Source organism: Henckelia pumila, chromosome 3 (genome assembly GCF_033568475.1).
Source record: "Henckelia pumila isolate YLH828 chromosome 3, ASM3356847v2, whole genome shotgun sequence".
Lineage (NCBI taxonomy): Eukaryota > Viridiplantae > Streptophyta > Magnoliopsida > Lamiales > Gesneriaceae > Henckelia > Henckelia pumila.
In genome coordinates this window covers 184,796,350-184,809,342 of record NC_133122.1, presented here as the reverse complement: position 1 = coordinate 184,809,342, position 12,993 = coordinate 184,796,350, and the positions used below count along the sequence as shown (strand labels likewise).

The 12,993-nt window shown below is 28.3% G+C and overlaps 1 non-coding gene across 1 annotated transcript; it reads left to right on the top strand.

The window, feature by feature from the left end:
* The first annotated feature begins 9,880 nt into the window (after positions 1-9,880).
* LOC140894210 (small nucleolar RNA R71) lies at positions 9,881-9,991 on the top strand. The gene has a single exon (XR_012153756.1). It is a non-coding gene; the product is annotated as a small nucleolar RNA R71 (small nucleolar RNA).
* The last annotated feature ends 3,002 nt before the right edge of the window (positions 9,992-12,993 follow it).

Sequence of the window (12,993 nt, the reverse complement as noted above, 5' to 3'; positions counted from 1 at the left end):
TTCATTGTCAAAAATTGATCTAGCAAGTGTTTGAATTTCATTGGGCAATAACAGGATAACATCAAATGTTTAGACATGGAAAAGGACAGCAGCTGAGATCTAAAGTTATCAGGACTAGCGGGATTGTTGTAATTGATTTTCCGCGATGTCTATTGGATGAGTTAGGCCATTGATAAGTCTGATTCGATGAGATTGAGTTAGGAGTTAGCTATATTGTATTGAATTAAGGACTTTGCCAAATAAGGATGAAACAGTTTTGTTCATCTAGTAGCGCAAGTCAGAGTTCAGAAAGGAATTATTATTATCCGTGCCAGGATAATCAGTATCCTCATTTTCAGGTGTTATCTCAAGTTATGAGATAGATTTCATTATATTAGTACTAGGAATTGTATTAATCAACTTGTGAATCAACAGATTAAATATTGATATTTCAAAAAAAAAAAAAAAAAGAACCTGAAGGGTTCAGAAAATCAGAAATTGTGGACAACAATGTTGCCACATGTGTTATGACAAGTGTTAGTCATTAGTATGAGAATCCTTTCGGTATACAAGAACTTGTGAAATGGCCCTAACCTCTAAACTTAATTAAATAAGAAAGAAAAGATGGATTTATAAAAATTTTGCCATGACTTGTTAAAAAATAAACAAACCACCTTGTCTCACGCAGCAATTCTAACATGAAGGAGAAAAAGTGATACAAAAAATCCAAGCTGCGATAATCATAAATGCTACAACTTAAATTGTAATTCACCCAAGTGTAGGTTGTCTGCAAGTAATATACTCGTGAGTACGAGATCGATCCACGGAGAGGATGCTGTAAGTTTAATTTTAGCACGATATATTATAGATGAAAATATTATTATGAAACTTCAAATACACAAATTATAAAATTGTCAAGGTTTCAAAGGTTCATTGTTGGTTTATTTAAGATTGCTTAACAAAAATAAATAAAAGAAACTAAAATAAAAATAAACATAAGAGAATAATTAAATATTTATACTAATATATCATATAATATAGTTCCCACTATATTAATATCAGATTAACCGATATTTAATACATGGTACCCATAATATATATATAGATGAATAAATATAAACATAAAAAGAATAATTAAATATTTAAACAAGTATATCATATAATATAGTTCCCACTATATTAATATCAGCCGATATTTAATACATGGTACCCATAATATATATATAAATGCATAAATATAAATTGACATAAAAGTAAATGTTAGATCAAATCACAATATTTCATTTAGAACAACCGGTAGAGCCACGCTATCGTCTAAATAAAATATATGACTTTATGTTAGATGCGATAAAGTAAATGTTAGTTGCGGAAAAATAAATGTTATATGCGAGAAAGTAAATGTTAGTTGCGGAAAAGTAAATGTTAGTTGCGATAAAGTAAATGTTAGATGCGAGAAAGTAAATGTTAGTTCAAATCACAATATATTATTTAGAACAACCGACAGTGTCACGCTATCGTCTAAATAATATATATGACTTTATTATAAATAGATAATTATATTTATAGTATATAATTATTGTAGTATTTATTGTATCATATTTGACAACAAATCAAGGTAACCACATTCAAAGTACCAAGCATTTGATGTAAATAGATAACAACAAATCTTTCAAAATTATACCTACAAATAAGGATCAATTAGAAAAAACAAAATAGAAATAGAAAAAGAGAAGAATATACAAAATATAAACAATCTTACTTGACCAACAATGAAACATTTTCACCTTGACATAAAAAGATTTAGCTTGCCATGAACATGAAACTCAAGAGTAAGGATAAAATAAATTTCATACTTGAACTTGAGAAATTTGCACACTCAATCTTTTATTCTCACACACACAATATTTATTTTACAAATGAGGACTTCTCTACACTCTTGCACCCTACAAAGTTTATACAACACATCTATTTATAGGCCAAATGAGAGCAAGGGTCCAAAACGCATTAAATATGGAATAGTAAAGTTGGTGGGTGCTTGTCTCCTTGAATGTCAATACATTGACCCAACTTTAATTGGCATGTTTGATGCCTTAGACTTCCGATTTTGCTTCTGTACAAAACATATAACACGTAGCCCTTTGTCTGTAGATGTGTTTTGACAACTCATTCACCCCTTTTGGATAAAATATGAAATACTTATGATATTTTTACTCCAAGCTGGTCATAGTAAAAGTAAATCTGTCTCCATTTTGATGTTTGATTATTTTGATCATCTTAATGAAGTTTTTGGAATTTCTTGTCTTCTACAAAGTTGAAGATGCCTCTTTTGTGATTCTACAGGTTTTAAGATTACTCCATTATGACCTCTGTAACTTGAGTAATTTTATTTTTACCAAACCTGCGCAAATCGTAAAATACAACATTTTAGTAAAATATTTAAATATAAACACATAACACTAAAATAATACAACTTCATAATTTTAATTAAACTTAAATTTTAAAACACACTTTTTAACATATAAATAATTATAAATTTTAAGTTTCATCACACCCCCAAACCGGCTAATTACTAGTCCCTTAGTAATAAAATTTGATAAAATCACAAGTTAGATTTTTATTCCTTAATATATATATTCAAATTTGCAAACTTTAAAATTTTAAAACATACTTGTAAGAAGATAATATGTTATTTATAAATCTTGATATCAACTAATATATTAATATATAATTGGATGGTGTATACATATATATTTCACACAATATCAAAATATTAAATATATATAATTTTTTATATAAATATTTTCTAAAAACTTTGAGAATAATATAATCAAAATGATATTAGAAATCCTTTTCATAACATGTATATCTTCAGAAATTTTAATGTAAAAGTCTCAACTCCATATTCTCTCGGGTTATGATATTTTATATATATATATATATATATATATATATAACTAGTTTTCACTCATTGAGTTGGAATAAAATTATATACTCATTGAAAATGGTTAATATGTAAAGCAGACAATCAAATAACCTAATATTGAAAATAAGATAGGATAATTTACAAAGAATAAACCCTTTTTTTTTTTGTTTTTTTTGTTTTTTGTTTGTTTTTTGTTTTTGCTTGGCTGCAAAATTGTTTTTACATAATCAAATACCTCCAATAAACTTTGAAAATGTAACATTTTTTTTTCAAAGTTTATTTATTATTTTTATTTTTTATGAGGTAAATCTATTACATTAATAATTATAGTAGAGATATTAATACTCTACATCTTTACAATCAAACTTCAAACAACTTTGCAAAATATTTTCATTTTTCTTTTTTTTCTTTTTTCAAAATGGGTTTAATCTATTAATCAACCATTTCTTAATATTCAATAAAAGCTTATAAGTTGTTTTCTCAATTCTCACCCCTCACTCACAAAATTTATGTGAGTAAATATTGCACTTTTACAAATTAATTCCCTCAATTATACATGTTATTATTCATTCAATCAATATCACTTTAATTATATACTCATAAAAGTTTTAGAAAATATGTTATTTGAAACACACAATTATATATTATTTATAACTTATATCCCATCAATTACATATTTTCTATTAAATTGATAAAAAGAAGAATAAATAAAAATCTATACAAAAAGACTTCATTTTCTTAGTAGTTTGCAATTTAAATATATACGGAATATTAAAATCAAATCTATTGTGATAATATGATAAATAAAAACTAATGCGTGTCAGGAGTTTTTGACTCCTTACTCTGTCATTGAAAAAGGAAAAATATATATTATTATAAAAATATTTTTTTTTTAATTTTAATTTTTAATTTTTTTTTTTAAAATAAACTCTCCCCCAAACCTGAATATGACATTTTTTTAAAGAAAAATAAAGAGTACATGATGAAAGAGATATCACCTGGAATTTATTGAAGATGAGGAACAAACACAAACCATTTCGTGACATGTTGAATCAATGATCCAGTTTTCTTTTCTTACTGGTTGGTTGAGACCAATTGATCTTTGTTATAGCCGAATCAGGTTGATGAACAAAAGCTTGGAGATCATCAATTAATTGGTCTTGATTCGAAGCAGAGATGAGCATCTTTCGTGAATTTTCTCCAAGATGAGCTGCTGTTGAAATGGATTCCATTAAACCAAGTGAATTTTTCTCTCTGCTAACTTTTTTCCAAGATTAATTGTTGCATCAACAAATATTTCATTCTTTCCAGTATTAGAACCACAAAAGACACAAATATTTTTCAATTTTTGTGAAGAAGATCCTGTCATGTTTTTTTTTCTTTTCAAAAATATAGAGAGAGTTGAGTGATTTTATAAGGAAAACAAGGAATAAGACAGAAATAGGAATACAGATGTGAACAAAATGATGAAAATAGTAAAAAAAACAATAATATATAATAATAACATGCATGCGTATAAACAGTGATGTGATTGTGGCACACAGTGTTCATTCAATATTTATGAGTCGAGGGTTGTCTTACCATCCAATTTTCTTATAAATTGGCAAATAGGGTCTTTTTTAGTCAGATTCCCAAGACCATTACCATGACGCTGCGCTTGGAATAGTTTCCATAAATGGAGAAGTTGACCTTGAACATCTCCACTAGAATGCGTCTAAAGAGTCAATGAGATATCATCTAATGACTCTTTACTCAGCCCATTCTTAATGAAATCAATTTTATCTTCTCTATTTGTGGAAACATATCCCAAAGATCTGATTGTCTATTACAAGTCCATCTAGCACAATTATGACAAACATCTAACCTTTTAGCCCTTCTTTTCTTCACATAGGTACTTTTTCCTAGTCCAGACATATTTCGAACAAGTAAGAATTTTGGAACTTCACCACCTAATCGAACCTTGGCTTCAATTATAAGACGAATATCCTCCGGGATTCCTTTTTGCATAAGCATTCTCAATCTTTCACATCTGCCTTCATAAATCATTCTCAGAACTTTTTTAGAAACAGATGGAAAATATTTACCAAGTTTTTTGATAGCTTCATCCATAATATATATTTATATATATATATATATATATTCAATTATTTTGGGAAATTGAAATAAAACCGACTGAAAGTAGTCACGGAGTACCGTTATCCGCCACTTAACCGGGAAGTGAACTCAATTCTGCAAAAATAAAATAAAAATATAAGTAATAATTAAGTTGGATCATATAAAGGCATAAACTCTTCATTAAGAACTTCATTTTCTATAAACGGTTTAAGTCTTTGCCCATTAACTTTAAATACATTATTATTTTTAGGATTTTCAACATCAACAGCACCATGAGAATAAACAAATTTAACAATAAATGGTCCAGACCATCGCGATCTAAGTTTTCCTGAAAACAAATGCAAGCGAGAATTATAAAGTAAAACTTTTTGTTCGATTTCAAAAGATTTTCTCATAATATTTTTATCATAAAATGCTTTTGTTTTATCTTTATAAATCTTTGCATTTTCATATGCATCATTTCTTAATTCTTCTAGTTCATTTAATTGCAATTTTCTTAATTTAGATGCATCATCTAAATTAGTATTAAACTCTTTAATTGCCCAATAAGCTTTATGTTCAATTTCAACAGGTAGATGACAATGCTTTCCAAAAACTAATCTATATGGTGACATCCCCAATGATGTTTTAAATGCAGTTCTATATGCCCATAATGCATCACTTAATCTTAAAAACCAATCTTTTCGATTTGGATTGACTGTTTTTTCCAAAATTTGTTTTATTTCTTTATTTGCAAGTTCAACCTGACCATTCGTTTGAGGGTGATATGGAGTAGAAACTTTATGTGTAATACCATATTTTCTCAACAATGAAGAAAATGATTTATTTATAAAATGACTTCCCCCATCACTTATTATAGCTCTAGGTATTTCAAATCGACTAAAAATATTTTCTTTCAAAAATTTTATCACAACTTTATGATTATTAGTTCTACATGCAATTGCTTCAATCCATTTTGAAACATAATCGACAGCCACTAAAATATAAGTGAATCCAAAAGATAATGGAAATGGACCCATAAAATCTATTCCCCAACTGTCAAATATTTCAATAATCATGATTGGATTTAAAGGCATCATGTTTCGTTTTGAAATTGAACCCATTTTCTGAAAATTTTCACAAGATTTGCAAAATGAATGTGTATCTTTGAATAAAGAAGGCCAATAAAATCCACATTGAAAGATTTTTGCAGCTATTTTCTTTGACGAAAAATGACCTCCACATGCCTCAGAATGACAAAATTTAATGACACTACTTACCTCATTGTCGGGTATGCATCGTCGAAAAATTTGATCAGGACAATACTTAAACAAATAAGGATCATCCCAATAAAATTTTTTGACCTCTTTCAAGAATTTATTTTTATCTTGTGAACTCCAATGAGAAGACATTTTATTTGTCACAAGAAAATTTACAATATTAGAAAACCAAGGCATAGTAGTAGCATAAAATAGTTGATCATCCGAAAAATTTTCATTTATTGGTATTTCATTTTGAGATGATTCAGAAATTATTCTTGATAAATGATCGGCTACTACATTTTCTTTTCCTTTTTTATCTTTTATTACAAGATCAAATTCTTGTAACAACAAAATCCATCTTATTAATCTCGGCTTAGCATCTTGTTTATTTGATAAATATTTTATGGCAGAATGATCAGTGTAAACAATAGTAGTAGAACCAATTAAATAGGATCGAAATTTATCTTATGCAAATACTACTGAAAGTAATTCTTTTTCAGTTGTTGAATAATTGATTTGAGCACTATTTAAGGTTCTACTTGCATAATAGATCACATAAGGTTTACCTTCTTTTCTTTGTCCTAACACGGCTCCTACAGCATAATCACTTGCATCACACATTAATTCAAATGGTAAAGACCAATCAGGAGGTTGTAAAATAGGTGATGTAGTTAAAAGATTAATTATCTTTTTAAAAGCAGTTTCACATTCTTGAGTCCATTCAAATTGTGCATCTTTTGTTAAAAGATTTGAAATTGGTTTCGATATTATGCTAAAATTTTTTATAAATCTTCTATAAAATCCCGCATGACCCAAAAATGATCAAATTTCTTTGATCGTGTTTGGTGATGGTAAATTAGCAATAACATCAACCTTAGCTTTATTAACTTCAATTCCTTTTTTGGATATGACATGCCCTAACACAATTCCGGATTTAACCATGTAATGACATTTTTCCCAATTTAAAACAAGATTTTTTTCTTCACATCTTTTTAAAACTTTTTCCAAATTTTTAAGACAGTTTTCAAATGAGTTTCCAAAAACAGTTATATCATCCATAAAAACTTCCACAAATTCTTCAATCATGTCACTAAAAATACTTAGCATGCATCTTTGAAAAGTAGCCGGGGCATTATATAAACCAAATGGCATTCTTTTAAAAGCAAAAGTTCCGAACGGACAAGTGAAAGTAATTTTTTCTTGATCTTCTAATGATATTGGTATTTGATAATACCCCGAATACCCATCAAGAAAACAATAATAAGGATTACCTGCCACTTTCTCTAAAATTTGATCTAAAAATGGTAACGGAAAGTGATCTTTTCTAGTTGCATTATTTAATTTTCTATAATCAATGCACATACACCAACTAGATGGAATCCTAGCTTGTAATAATTCTCCCTTTTCATTTCTTATAACAGTGATGCCTGATTTTTTTGGTACTACTTGTGTTGGACTTATCCATTTACTATCCGAGATTGGGTAAATAATTCCGGCATCTAATAGTTTTAAAACTTCATTTTTAACAACTTCTTTCATGTGTGGATTTAATCTTCTTTGTGGTTGTTCATATGTTTTAGCATTTTCTTCCAAGTGAATTCTATGTGTGCAGATTAAAGGATTTATACCTTTTATATCTTGAAAAGTCCATCCAATTGCATTTTTGTGTTTTTTAAGTAGTGTTATTAAATCTTCTTCTTGTTTTGGTAAGAGGGTAGAAGATATTACAATAGGATATGTTTGATTTTCACCAAGAAAAGCATATTTTAGTTCTATTGGTAAGGGTTTTAATTCAAGTTTTGGATGATCATTTTCTTTTACTTCTTCAAGTTCATTAATTTCTTCAAATAACTTTGATTTAAAAACATTTTTTGAATCAAAACTTTCCACTAAACAAACTTCAGATTGTTGATTTAAGTTTTCTTGGTGTATATTTTCTTCCACGATTTTTTCTATTGCATTATCATCTTCATCTTCATTAATACTTGGTTGTTTACATAAATTGAACACATTAAGTTCTAAAGTCATATTTCCAAAAGACAATTTCATTATTCCATTTCGACAATTAATTAAAGCATTTGAAGTTGCTAGAAATGGACGTCCCAATATTACTGGAATTTCGTTATGTACTTCTATTGGTTGTGTATCCAAGACAATAAAATCCACGGGATATATGAATTTATCAACTTGAACTAATGCATCTTCTACAATACCTCTAGGTATTTTGATTGACCTATCGGCTAATAAAAGAGTAATAGATGTAGGTTTTAAATCTCCCAACTTAAGCTTTTCATAAACTGAATAAGGAATTAAATTCACACTTGCTCCCAAATCTAACAAAGCTTTTTTAATTTTATTTTTTCCAATAATACATGAAATTGTTGGACAACCGGGATCTTTATATTTCAAGGTAGAATTATTTTGAATAATAGAGCTTACTTGCTCCGTTAAGAATGCTTTCTTCTTTACATGCAATTGTCTTTTCACAGTACATAAATCTTTTAAAAACATTGCATAAGAAGGCACTTGTTTAATAGCATCTAATAATTGAATATTTATTTTTACTTGTTTAAAAACTTCATAAATATCAGAATCATTTTTTTGTTTTTTATTATTAACTAATGCATGAGGGAAAGGAACATGTTTATTTGACTCACATATTATTTCAGATAATTTATCATCAACTTTCTTAATCTTAGGACTCAAAGTATCATCTTTCTCGAAAGTATCAAGGTTTTCATCCTTACTCTTTGAGTTTGACTGATCTTTGTTTTCATCACTATATGGATCATTAACTATTTTACCAATTCTAAGATTAATAACAGATTTTAATTGATCAAATTTTTCTTGATTTTGATTTTTAGGATTAGGTTGTGGTTGAGATAGAAATTTTTCTTTTTCATGAATATTAAGTGCAGATGAAAATTTTGCAAGAGTTTCTTTCAAATCATTCATAGATTGAATGTTTTGAATATTGATAGACTCTTGCTTTTGAATGTATGCATGAATTTCATCTTCAAAATGTTTTCTTGGAGGTGGGATATAAGGAGCATAACCTTGATGATTTTGGTTATTTTGAAAAGGTTGTTGTGAAGGTTGTGCATTATTATCGTTCCTCCAACTAAAATTAGGATGATTTCTCCAACCAGGATTATATGTTTGTGAAAAAAGATCTAATGTTGGTTTTTTAAAATTGTTAACATAATTGGCTTGTTCATGGAGACATTCTTTAAATGAAGGCAAAGTAGGACAATTTTTTGTAAGGTGATCATGTGTGTCACATATATGACAAATAATTTCTTGAACACTTTTTAATTGATCACTTTTTTTCATTTCTAATGACTATATTTTTCTTGCTAAAGATGCAAGTTTAGCTTGAACATCTACATCATCTTTAAGATGATAAATACCACCCCTATTTGTTGAATTATTGGTTTTACTTGGTGGTTCAATTGAGCCTATATTATCCCAATTTTGAGCATTTTCTGCTAATGACACCAAATATTCTATAGCTTCATTTGGGTTTTTATCTTCAAAAGTTCCATTACACATGAATTCTATCATTTGCCTATCTTTAGGTATTAAACTTTCATAAAAGTGAGAAACTATCCTCCATATTTCAAAACCATGATGTGGGCATGTATTAAGTAACTCTTTATATCTATCCCAACATTGATAAAATGTTTCCCCTTATTTTTGAAAAAAAGTTATAATTTGTCTTTTAAAAGAGTTTGTTCTATGGGAAGGAAAAAACTTTTTTAGAAATTGTTGTTGCATTTCTTCCCATGATCTTATTGAACTTGATCTCAAATTTTGCAACCATGTTTTAGCTTTATCTTTTAAGGAAAAAAGGGAAAAGCTTTAATCGAACAGTATCCATGCTACAATTTTGATCATTATAAGTGTTGCAAACCTCCTCAAATTCTCTTAAATGCAAATATGGATTTTCAGAATCTAAGCCATGAAAATTTGGTAAAAGTTGAATGACTTGTGGCTTAAAATTGAAATTAGATGCATCAGGAGGAAAAACTAAACAAGATGGTGTACTAGTTCTTATTGGATTCATATGGTGCCTAAGTGTTCTTGGTTGTTCATGTTCTTGATGATGATGATTATTATTATTATTATCTTGATTATTAGAATTATCGTCCATGTTTAAAATATTTTCAGTTACTCGAACAAGTCTACCACTTTGTTTATGACTCCAAACAATCATACAATTAAAAACAACATACTATTTACATAATAACAAAATTAAACTTAATTTATACCTCCCCGGCAACGGCACCAAAAACTTGCTACAACTTAAATTGTAATTCACCCAAGTGTAGGTTGTCTGCATGTAATATACTCGTGAGTACGAGATCGATCCACGGAGAGAATGCTGTAAGTTTAATTTTAGCATGATATATTATAGATGAAAATATTATTATGAAACTTCAAATACACAAATTATAAAATTGTCAAGGTTTCAAAGGTTTATTGTTGGTTTATTTAAGATTGCTTAAAAAAAATAAATAAAAGAAACTAAAATAAAAATAAACATAAGAGAATAATTAAATATTTATACTAATATATCATATAATATAGTTCCCACTATATTAATATCAGATTAACCGATATTTAATACATGGTACCCATAATATATATATAGATGAATAAATATAAACATAAAAAGAACAATTAAATATTTAAACAAGTATATCATATAATATAGTCTCCACTATATTAATATCAGCCGATATTTAATACATGGTACCCATAATATATATATAAATGAATAAATATAAATTGACATAAAAGTAAATGTTAGATCAAATCACAATATTTCATTTAGAACAACCGGCAGAGCCACGCTATCGTCTAAATAAAATATATGACTTTATGTTAGATGCGATAAAGTAAATGTTAGTTGCGGAAAAATAAATGTTATATGCGAGAAAGTAAATGTTAGTTGCGGAAAAGTAAATGTTAGTTGCGATAAAGTAAAAGTTAGATGCGAGAAAGTAAATGTTAGTTCAAATCACAATATATTATTTAGAACAACCGACAGTGTCACGCTATCGTCTAAATAATATATATGACTTTATTATAAATAGATAATTATATTTATAGTATATAATTATTGTAGTATTTATTGTATCATATTTGACAACAAATCAAGGTAACCACATTCAAGGTACCAAGCATTTGATGTAAATAGATAACAACAAATCTTCCAAAATTATACCTACAAATAAGGATCAATTAGAAAAAACAAAATAGAAATAGAAAAAGAGAAGAATATACAAAATATAAACAATTTTACTTGACCAACAATAAAACCTTTTTACCTTGACATAAAAATATTTAGCTTGCCATGAACATGAAACTCAAGAGTAAGGATAAAATAAATTTCATACTTGAACTTGAGAAATATGCACACTCAAACTTTTATTCTCACACACACAATATTTATTTTACAAATGAGGACTTCTCTACACTCTTGCACCCTACGAAGTTTATACAACACATCTATTTATAGGCCAAATGAGAGCAAGGGTCCAAAACTCATTAAATATGGAATAGTAAAGTTGGTGGGTGCTTGTCTCCTTGAATGTCAATACATTGACCCAACATTAATTGGCATGTTTGATGCCTTAGACTTCCGATTTTGCTTCTGTACAAAACATATAACACGTAGCCCTTTGTCTGTAGATGTGTTTTAACAACTCATTCACCCCTTTTGGATAAAATATGAAATACTTATGATATTTTTACTCCAAGCTGGTCATAGTAAAAGTAAATCTGTCTCCATTTTGATGTTTGATTATTTTGATCATCTTAATGAAGTTTTTGGAATTTCTTGTCTTCTACAAAGTTGAATATGCCTCTTTTGTGATTCTACAGGTTTTGAGATTACTCCATTATGACCTCTGTAACTTGAGTAATTTTATTTTTACCAAACCTGCACAAACCGTAAAATACAACATTTTAGTAAAATATTTAAATATAAACACATAACACTAAAATAATACAACTTCATAATTTTAATTAAACTTAAATTTTAAAACACACTTTTTAACATATAAATAATTACAAATTTTAAGTTTCATCAATAAACTTTGAAAAATAAAGGCAACCCCACACGGTTGCAATAATAGCGATAACAAACTTCAAATCATAAAAATCAAGCACAGGGAAACCACATCCTGGCTAATACTGAAAGTACTCATAGTAAAATTCTTTATTTCAAAACATAGTCTTATGCGGAACTTAAAATATAAACAACGACGGTCATAGGGCCTTGCACCGCCAGCGACCTCAACCTCGAGGATCCTGCCCCTCGGTCCCTAGGTACTCCTTCTCACCTGGCAAACAAACAAGCATAGTGAGTCTAATGACCCAACAAGTATAAACAGTGTAATAACAAGAGTTTAAAATAACTGCGGTAATACTCAAAATACTGTACATAATATACTTGAAACTTAAACTGTAAGAATGCGCATGCTACAAGAGAATGAGACAACATGTAAACAATGAACACACGCCAACTCACACTATGAAACTCTTGAACTTTCTTATCTTAACTGAAACTCATGCATGACTGAAAACTGAATGCATTAAGACGAGTCAAACTGATACTGAAACTGAAACTGTAAACTTAGATCCTTGAATTGTGACCCTCTGTTTTGATCGATCAATGGCTACAGTGCACTATGTCGGCAAGATGCCGAGATTCCTCCCGACGCGACT